This window comes from Euphorbia lathyris, chromosome 6, assembly GCF_963576675.1.
Source record: "Euphorbia lathyris chromosome 6, ddEupLath1.1, whole genome shotgun sequence".
NCBI lineage: Eukaryota > Viridiplantae > Streptophyta > Magnoliopsida > Malpighiales > Euphorbiaceae > Euphorbia > Euphorbia lathyris.
Genome location: NC_088915.1, coordinates 66,307,511 through 66,317,383, shown reverse-complemented (window position 1 = coordinate 66,317,383; position 9,873 = coordinate 66,307,511).

Here is a 9,873-nt window from a genome sequence, read left to right as displayed (position 1 = left end):
CACGGGAGAGTATGATACAAAATGATATATATCAACCGGTTGGCAGCAAAAGTTGAGCCTTCCATTAATTTTTTTTTCATTTTTTTTAATTCCTTTTGTTTTTATTACCGTTGGAGAGGGTGTTCCAGCCCTCTCCAACAGTAATACCTATTTTCTTTTATTATTTTTTTAATTATACTTTATTTTTTTTAAATATTTTTAAAAATATGTAAAATCTCATTTTAATTACCAATAATTGAAATGGAACAATTAAATCAAACTATCTTAATTAATTACTAACAATTGAATGCTTTAATTAAATATCATCATTTTTCAAAAAACTAGCCGTTACAAACGAAGGCATCTCAACCGGGAGCGTGAAGCAGGTCATGATCGTCTTTTCAATGACTATTTTTCTGATGCATCGGTATATCATGCAAATATTTTTCGCCGAAGATTTAGGATGAGAAAACAATTATTCATACGGATTGTGGAAGCTCTACGAAATCATTCAGAATATTTTCAAATTCGATGCGACGCAACTGGTAAAAGGGGCCTTTCTCCCATTCAAAAATATACTGCAGCTATCCGACAATTAGCATATGGTGCGGCAGCTGATCAATATGATGAGTACATACGAATCGGTGAGAGTACAACTATTGAGTGTTTGGAAAAAATTTGTTGATGCGTTATTGAGATATTTGCACCAAAATATCTTCGAAGGCCTAATAGTGAAGATATTCAACGACTACTTCAATTGCATTCGGAGCGTCATGGTTTTCCCGGTATGCTTGGTAGTATTGATTGTATGCATTGGAAATGGAAAAATTGTCCTGTCGCATTGAAAGGTCAGTTTACTAGAGGTGATCAATGGGCTCCAACAATAATGCTAGAAGCAGTTGCTTCAACAGATTTATGGATTTGGCATGCTTTTTTTGTAGTTGCGGGATCAAACAATGATATCAACGTACTTAATCAATCTCCATTATTTAACCATGTTTTGAATGGAGTTGGTCCTGCCGTTCAATTCATGGTGAATAACAATAATTATACGAAAGGATATTATTAGCTGATGGGATATATCCGGAGTGGGTAACATTTGTTAAAAGTTTTTCATTTCCGGAAGATGCAAAAAGGATCTAGTTCAAACAAATGCAAGAGGGTGCAAGAAAAGATGTCGAACGAGCATTTGGTGTGTTACAATCTCGATGGGCAATTGTTCGGGGGCTTGCACGTTTTTGGCATCGAGACAAGTTGAGTGATATAATGTATGCATGCATCATATTGCATAATATGATCGTTGAAGATGAAGGAGAAGGTTTAAATAATTGGGATGATGACGAAGGAGAACCTCCTATCACGGTAAATCAAGCTTCAATTCAAAATTTTCAACAATATCTTTAAAGAAATTCGGCATTACGTGATCGAGAAATACATAATGACCTTCGAAATTACTTGGTGGAGCATATTTGGCAACATTTTGGAGATTCTGAAAGAGAAAATTAGTAATAAAAAAATATTTTTAATTTTGTAGTATTTAATGTGTAAAAGTTGAATTATTGTTATTAATTATTTAAATTATCGTTCCATTGTTGTGTCGTTTATTTCCGATCTAGAAATTAAAATTATTGTTAATTTATATAAAAAATTATTTTGTTAGAAAATATATATCATTTTGTGAGAAAATTAATTATTTAGTTTAGTAGTATGGAAAATAAAAAAAAATGTTATTTAATAGTGGGCCCTGATAACCAGTGATGGATTTCCGATTAACTTCCTTCCCTGTGGGGCGTCGTTGGGTTCGACGGGGAGAAGCTCCGATGCCAAAGTCAGTATGGAAAAAGGAGAATAAACTATATTGACAAGGTAGGGTTTATGGAAGAGAAGGAATGTGTGTACCTCAATAGCTTGGGGTGCAAGCTATTTATAGTCATGTGATCGTAACTCCCAGTAACCAGAAAGTCCCCATTAATGCCTCATTAATGGCGGTTACGGATCTCCTTTAAGTGTGGTCGTTAGCTCATTAACGGTCCATTAATTATCTTTATGGGGAATCAGCTCAACCGTTCGCCAAGCGGATCGAGGCAGGCTGGCGGGTCTCGCGTAGGTTTGACTACGGATCTCGTGTGGCAGAGTCTAGATGATCCGCCAATCGGATGGCTTGCTTGATACGCCATTGCTTCCCTAGCGCTCCCAATACGTGGTCGTTTTGGTAAATATTCTTTTTGATCCATTGGATAATATCCCGATGTTATCAGGCCCATATGATTGAGTGGTTCTAGAGTTTGACCATTGGAGAAAGATAGTATGATAGAATAAAGTTTATTAAGTGGAGCTTACAAAAATGATGTGGCATATCTATTGAGTGGTTGTATGGTTTAACTATTGGAGATGCTCTAATATATAGGACGACAAAAGGTACACATTCTCTCTCTCTAGCTGTCGCCCCCTTCTTTCTGTCTCTTCAAAGTTTGTGGATAAATCATTTACTATCTTGATATGCGTTCTTTATTAACATCAAATCCATAGATCTCATATTTTGTTAATTTTGATCCTTGAATGTGGTGAAGCAGTAACAGTAGAAAAGAACGCCTATAAAAAGTCAGTTTTCAAAAAGTGCACCTAAATGTCTCACTTACCATGGGAAAGAATCATATACTAGACATGCACAATACATCACGTCTCATCATTAATAAGAGGTGACTTCTACTCCGGTCATTACCTAACCTCCATCACCTTTCGATTCTTTAGTATCATAGTCGAACGAAGCTCTAAAGAATCCGGAAGGAGGAAGGAGACATCTAATATTAGGAAAATACAATGAGCTAGACACCATTCGAGGACATAAGGACATTTGCCACGAAAAGAGTCTTCATATCAAGCTGAATAAAGTTATACAACCACCATGTCACATGTACCAATGAAATAAAAGTTCTGAATCATAACAGTATGTGTCTCTAATTCCAAGACTGAAATCACAAGATGACAGTTTAGCCGAAATGCAAATCATCCTTCTTGCAGATAATTCTCACCACCCAAAAGTCGACACTTAGTTATAAGTTGAGCTAGGGCGTATAATATGTCCAACTATCGTATTTGCTTCTGAAACCTCATAAATATAACAAAATGACGTGCATCTAAGGTACTCACAAACATTCTCTGCAACGTAGACTTAATTGCTTATCGCTGAGTGCTCATCTTTCCTAAATTTTGTTAATTTTAGTATTAGAGTTGGATCGTTGATCCCAACTCTTCTTTTGATTTCTATCTTATCTCAGACATCGAAAAAATACTAACCAACTTTCAAAAACAACTCTCAAATTTACTTGTATGAGTTGTAAAGCTAAACATGACATGTTTATTTATAATAGTTTTGAATTTCATTCCAAGCTTATCTTCATTTATTTTATTTTTCATTTTTCAAAACATAGGTTAAATAATTGATTTTGTCTATTAAAATAAATGAATTGAGATAATTTGGATTATGGATGGGATCCTCCCAAATTGAACTAACTTGAGAGAAAATATTTAATACATATTAATAATCAATTATAAAATTAATAATTAATTCTTAATTATCTAATAAGTAGATGATTAAATCTCAATATAATTAATAATTGAGTGAGAGATTCCCAATCCAAATCTAACAAATATTCATTTTTCATTATTTGTTCACAGTTCTTATTTGATAAAAAAATCCAAAATCCAAAATCTATAAATGATATGAGAAAAAAAAATTCTAAAATCTTATGATCAAAATTCAAAATACATATACAGAAAAACAAAAAATCTACATCAAGATCAAAACGTAAAGATTAGATTATCTACTCATCCAAAACCCAACATTTATATATAAATATTCATTCCTCTCTGAATTTTTTTCCAGAGAAAATAGCCCACAAAAGAAAAACACAACTAAAATTAAATTAAAATCACAATTAATCAGTCATAGCCATAAAGCTCCGGCATCTTTCAAGATAGGCACCAACTCACCGGAAATATGAGTCGCCATAACTCTTTCTAATCCACCAAACAACTTTCCTCCCACAAACACCACCGGAAACTGCACTTCTCCGCCATCTACACCGCCGCGATATTTAATCATCGACAATTCTTTGATCACCGCCGCTTCTTCCTTCTCATCCACCTCGAACACGGCGGGATTAACTCCTAGCCCTAGGAGCAGTTTCTTCACAACATGACACATACAACATCCGTGTTTCCCAAACACTATTACTGAATTCTCTAATACTAATTTTTGCACATAATTTTCTCCGTTTGCCGATAACACCATCAGTCCTCCGTCATGCGGAGGGAAGCGTCGGTTGATACCGCCGGTGGCGGTGGCTGGGATGTATGTTCTGAACGGAATTGCTTCTTGCATTAGATTTGAATGCCGGAGATTTGAATTGGATTGAATTAGAAAATAGGAAAGAGGGGAAGTGGAAAGGGGAAGATTACAATGGGGGAATATGGGATTTAATAGGAAGAAAAGGGACGACTCTAACGTCAACTGCTGTTACGTAGTGTTTTACGTCACAGGAACTGTAGGTGACGTATTTTAACGTCACCGCTTAGTAGACAGATTCCTAGCTACTACACTCTTGACCCTTTCCAATTTTAGGCAGTCATCATTAAAATTTTAAGAAAAGTAAAAAATAAAAATAAATTCTTGGGGGACCAATTGGCAAAAACAATGTTGATGATTTAAAAATAAAATTTTGCAAGCGAGGTTAGTTTATAAAGGCATTATATCCATTTGGATCCGCAAACTAAAATTTCGAAATCAATTAGGATTATAAACTATCAAAAGTAGTAATTAGGTCTTTGAACTAAGTAAAAATTATTAATTGACTCTCTATTCTATCCCAAATTAGAAATTTTGACTATTTGATATAGACTGTAATAATCTCAGTGTTGGTTGAAAATGAGTTTGGAAAAGAGAGTCTAAAACTGTTCAATCGAATGATTTTCGATGAGACCTCAATTGATGATTTTTTGTTAGTTCAGAAACCTGATTGATGATTTTAATAGTTTAAAATCCTAATTAATTTTAAACCTTAGTTTAGAGAGCCAATTGGATCTTATGCTGATTATAAATTCACTCATTTCATAAATTCACTCATTTCGCTATTATTTATCTTAAAAAAGAAACGATTTGAAAGTAATTAAAAAGATTCATTTTATGATAAAAAAAAATTCATTTTATAAATAACTTAAAATATAAAGTAAAATTCTACAAATTAATTAAAGGGCAAAGTACGAAAAAAAATACTTGTGGTTTACCTTATTTGCAAATAGAGGTCCGTGGTTTAAAAGTTTGCAAATAGAGATATGCGGTATCTTTTTTTTACAAAACAAGGTATTTAAAATTAAACTTTTAAGTAATCGATGACAATAAGAGCATTTTTTTAATTTTTTTCAATTACATTTATATATTAACAAAACACAGATCCCAAAATCAAATTGCAACTGTATAAAATGAACTTAATTATCAATTTAATTCATAAACTGTTAGATTAGTAAAAAACGTAAAATTCCATCATATTATTTATTGTTTCGATTTAGAAAATTGTTTTGTTCGGGGGTTATGTTTTGTTGATATGTAAGTATAATTTTTATTAAGATAAAAATGTATTTGTTTGTAGTTAGAATTTAAATGTGTAATTATAATACTTTGTTTTATAAATAAAACATACCATAGACCTTTATTTATGAACTTTTAAACCACATGCTTCTGTTTGCAAATTAGGCAAACAACAAGCATTTTTTTCGTACTTTTCCCTTAATTAAATAACAACCATTATTTCATCAAGATTTTCGATTTATTGATTCTTTAGTTACAAATTTTACAAATCATGTAATTTTTCTATAAAATTTTAAATCACAATAACTAATTTAAAATGTAATTTAATTTTTATATTTTTCTCTAAAAAATTTGCTAGTTTTTTTGTTTGTTTGTTTTTTTAGGTTTGATAATCCATAACCTTGTACTTGTCTACAAAAATTAATTAACCACTTATACTTTAAAAATATTTTATTTACCCCAAAAACCTTTTAAAATAACCTATTAATTTTTTAATATTTGCATAACAAAGCAATAAGATATTTTAAATAAATTGAAATAGGTATTTAAAGAATTTCAAAAATTCATGGATAAAGATAAGAAAGTTGAGGGGAATAAATAGATCACTAGTGAGGAGTTTATAGTAAATATGATTGATTAAGGGGTGTTTGGTTGTTGATTTTTATATTTCTGTTTGCCTTTTCATTTTAAAATGGAGAATTTTAGGTGTTTGGTTAATTATCTTCTATTTGCTTTTTACATCTGAAAAGTAGGATTAGATGTTTGATTAGTAATCTCATGTTTTCCTTTTACATCTGAAAATCAGTCTTTATAAAAGCAAAGAATCTCTACTTTTTGGAAAAGCAGATTTTTCCAACAGCAAACAGCAACAACAAACAGTAGGTAAAATAAACGGATCTAAAGTATATGTTGTTAAGTATAATAAGCTGAAAATAAATATGGTTAAATGTCACTTTCTTAATATGAGATGATTAGTGAATTAAAATTATTGATATATTTCAGGATGAATCTTACATCATTTTCATTTAATCTTGGACAATTCAAGGCTTTACTTCATCAACTATATTGTCTCACATGACCTCATGGCATTTTTATATTTTCATAATCACTTTTTAATTGTCTTTCTCTAATAATTTCATCATCTAATTAATTTAATCCCTCACTCAACTTACTTAATTACAACATTAATTAATTAATTCAACTTATAGTCATCTTACGTTATATATATTTTTCTTAACTACTCTCCAGATTCTAATTTCATTTAAGTTTTTCCCAAGCAATGAAATAACTTTACTTTATTATTATTATTATTATTTTGGGTAAATTATTATTATTATTATTATTATTAAATCTGATTTAATAAGTTCAATTTTTTCAAAAGAGAACCAAACTAATATTTGGAGGTGTTTGGTTGCTGATGTTTGTCTTTTCACTTCAAAATATGGAGTTAGATGTTTAGTTAGTGAGTTTCTATTTGTTTTTTACATCTGAAAAGTAGCATTTTACAAAAGTAAAGAATTTATGCTTTTTGAAAAAAACATGAACAACAAACAGTATATAAAACAAACATACACTTTGTCTTTTGGTGGAATAATTTAAACAAAATTGTATCAATATTTGGCAGTATTTGTCATTTTAATATTTTCTTAATATATCATTTGGTTTCTGAATTTGTCTAAAAAATTTGATTGGTTCCCGAATTTTCAAAGTGTCTCGATAGTTCCCTCAACTTGTATAAAATATTCAGTTAGTTCCCTAAACTTGCCTAAAATGTAATCAATTGATCACTCGGTCGAAAAAAGTAAGTTAAATGCGAAAGATGTATTCCACGCATCTTAAAATGTTATTACATAATTCAAAAATAAATTAAAAAAAATGAAGTTATTACTTGGTCAATTATAAAACTTGTTTTTTCTAATATTAAAACCGCATAGTTCGATTTTTGTCGTTTTAGTTTTCTTTTTTAAGACTCGTGCAATACATATTCCGCATTTAAGTTATTTTTTTACATTTTGTGCAAGTTCAGAGAGCAAACTGAACATATTATGCAAGTTTAGGGGGCTATCGAGATAATTTGAAAGTTTAGGACATTAATCAATTTTTTTTGGACAAATTCAAGGACAAATGATGTATTAAGCCTTTTAATATTTTTTTTGACATATTAAAGCACACAATTTAATTATAAATAAAACAGTTACGTGAGTAGGTAAATTTTGGTATCAAAATAACATATTGTGGTAAATATGTAAAAATGAAATAGAGAGTGGCTCAAAAAAGAAAATGAAATAAGAGACAAAAGAGGAAAGGGGGACACGTCACGAGTAGGACCAAAAATAGAAATGAAAATTATTATCCGTACATAGAGATTGATGATGATTTTGCCACATGGTAATCTGGATAAAGTTGCTGACGATGCCACCGTGGCTTCCCGTTTATTTTATTCTTATGTTTTTTCAACTTTTCATCCACATGTTCCCTTCTCCGTTTGCTGACGTCAGATTATCATACCTGTTGTCTTTTAGAGAAATTATACCATGTGCCTGTCACTACTACTCCACCGTTTTATCCCTTCCCCCAAGTTGGAACCTTTTACATAATTAATTAGTGATGAGGTGCAAAATATCTACAAGTGTTTTATTTAAGGGAAAAAAATATATTAAGTTTTTAATATTTTATTTGGATACATTAAACTTCTGATGATTAATTTTTAGATAATGATTAAATTAGTAAGTTATGAATATTTAATTCTGTTAAAAATATGTTATTAACTTTATCCGTATTTGAAATTATTAAAAAAAATATTTTTTATAGTTTAAATTAAGATTTTTACAGTTTTCCAATGCCACATTATACATCCAAAACTGCATTCAAACAGTGAAAAAAATAAAAATTTCGAATGCAGGTGTAATGAATAACAGTCTGTTAACCGGATTTTATGTTCAATATTACCTTTTTTTGTTACAAAGGCTTAAAGGGACCAAAAATAAATGATCAATGACTTAATGAATCAAAAAATGAAAGATTAGGGATCTAATGATGCTTTTGTCCTTTTTTCAATAGCAATTTTACTTATAATATCAATATATTCAATAATTTTAAAAAATAATTCATTAAATTATCTTTTAATAATAAATCTTATCATCTCCAATATGTATAAGTCGTTTTATTACTAATCAATAATATATATATATATATATATATATATATATAAATTACACTGTGTTTTATACAAATTGAATGTAAAAAATAAAATTCAAATATTTTACTAAATTTAAAAATATATCTATCTCTAATTATATGATGAAATTTTAAAAAATACAAAAAATAAAAATAAATAAATTCAAAACCAATTTACTTACAATTGACGCAGAATAGTGCATCAAAATATCTGTATTTTTTTAAATAATGTGTGAAGTTAGATCCAATCTACCAATATTATAGTTAAAATATTTTTTAACTGTCTATTTTGATAATAAAATTATACGGTATCATATCATTTCAGATATTAGAAATAAAATTATATAATATCATTTTAACCCTTAATATTACTACTACAAAAAAAATTAGGGTTAAAAAAATCATAGTTTTGTTGATTTAAATATGAGAACACGTCAAATTATTTATTACAAAACCAAAAATATATTGGCCTTGTTTGGCTGTTAGTTTTAACTGTTAGCTGATAGCTGATTAAATTAGTTTTTAGCTGATTATCTTTTTGGTTAGCTGATCTGACTAATTGATTTGACTCACGAATTGTGTGAATTTGTTTGGTAAAAATTAGCTGATTGCTAATAGCTGTTTATGTAAAATGACAAATAAAGACAGGATAAAACATTTATTTGAGATTAAATAGTATTAACTAGAGGTAAAAATGTCCATAAAAAGAGATGGAACAATAAACTAATTGAAAAAGCTCCTAAAATTAGTTTTTTCAAAATTAGTTTTTTGGACCTAATAAGCTTTTTCTAGGGATGTAAACGGGGCGGGACGGGACGGAGATTTGGTTTCCCATCCCCGTCCACGCCTAAACGGGGATTCCCCGTCCCCGTCCCCTCCAACTAAATGGGAACAAAAACTGTCCCCGTCCCCGCCCCACGGGGATCCTGCCCATTTAGTACACAATTATCAATTATACTATTTGACCCACCAGGTTTAATTAGCAGAATTCTCACAAAACATCAATCAAATGCATAATCAATGATTAAATTAACATATCATCCAAAGCTAATATAAATTAACAACAGTTTGTCCAATTTATATACTTTAACAGCAGTTCTATACTTTAATCATAAGTTAACAGCACTTTT